The sequence below is a fragment of the Narcine bancroftii genome, chromosome 2 (genome assembly GCF_036971445.1).
Source record: "Narcine bancroftii isolate sNarBan1 chromosome 2, sNarBan1.hap1, whole genome shotgun sequence".
Classification (NCBI taxonomy): domain Eukaryota; kingdom Metazoa; phylum Chordata; class Chondrichthyes; order Torpediniformes; family Narcinidae; genus Narcine; species Narcine bancroftii.
The window spans coordinates 187948033-187949150 of NC_091470.1; positions in this window are offsets into that span (position 1 = coordinate 187948033).

Genomic DNA, 1118 nt, shown 5'->3' on the forward strand with positions numbered 1-1118 from the left:
TGGGATAGGTGGTGAGAGGGTGGGTGGGTGAGAGGGTGGGTGAGTGTCAGGATGGGTGGATGTCAGGGTGGGAGGATGTCAGGGTAAGCAGGTATCGGTGTGGGTGTCGGGGTGGGTGGGTGTTGGGGTGGATGGGTGCAGGGACAGGTGGGCGTCAAGGTGGGCTGGGAAGGGATGAGCAGGTGCCAGGGTGGGTGGGAGTCAGGGTGGGCATGAGTCAGTGTGGGCAGGTGTCAGGTTGGGTTAGTGCCGGGGTGGGCGGGTGCTGGGGTGGGGTAGGAAGGGGTGAGCAGGTGTTGGGGTGGGCAGATGTCGGGATGAGTGGGAGTCGGGGTGGGTGGAAGTCAGTGTGGGCGGGTGCCGGGGTGGGCGGGTGCCGGGGTGGGCGGGTGTCAGGATGAATGGGGATCAGGGTGGGTGTGTGTCAGGGTGTGTGGGTGCTGGGGTGGGTGGGGAAGGAATGTGTGTGTGTCGGGGTGGGCTGGGAAGGGATGAGCGGGTGTTGGGGTGGGCAGGTGTCGGGATGAGTGGGTGCTGGGGTGGGTGGGAGTCGGGGTGGGCGTGAGTCAGTGTGGGTGGGTGTCAGGATGGGTTGGTGCTGGGGTGGGCAGGTGTCAGGTGTGCGGGTGTCTGGATGAGTGGGGGTCAGGGTGGGTGTGTGTCAGGATGGGAGGGCATCGAGGTGGGCTGGAAAGGGATGAGCAGGTACCAGGGTGGGTGGGTGGGAGTCGGGGTGGGCATGAGTCAGTGTGGGTGAGTGGCAGGTTGGGTTGGGTTGGTGCCGGGGTGGGCGGGTGCCGGGGTGGGCGGGTGCCGGGATGGGCGGGTGTCAGGGTAGTAGGGAGTCGGGTGGTAGGGAGTTGGGGTGGGAGTTTGGATGACTGCAGAAGTGGTTGTGATGGGGAAAGGTTGATGTAATGGAGGTGGGGGTGAGGTAGGTAGCTTCCCTAGACTTCTGGACAGGAAATCAGGTTGGACAAAGGTGATGAAGTTTGTTGGCGTTTATAACTAAAAAGGACAAAATCTGGGGAAGAGCAGATTTGGAACTTCACCACTTCATTGACAAGTTCCACACCAAGTTACTGAAGAAAATTTGACAACTTCCAGAACTCTGTGTC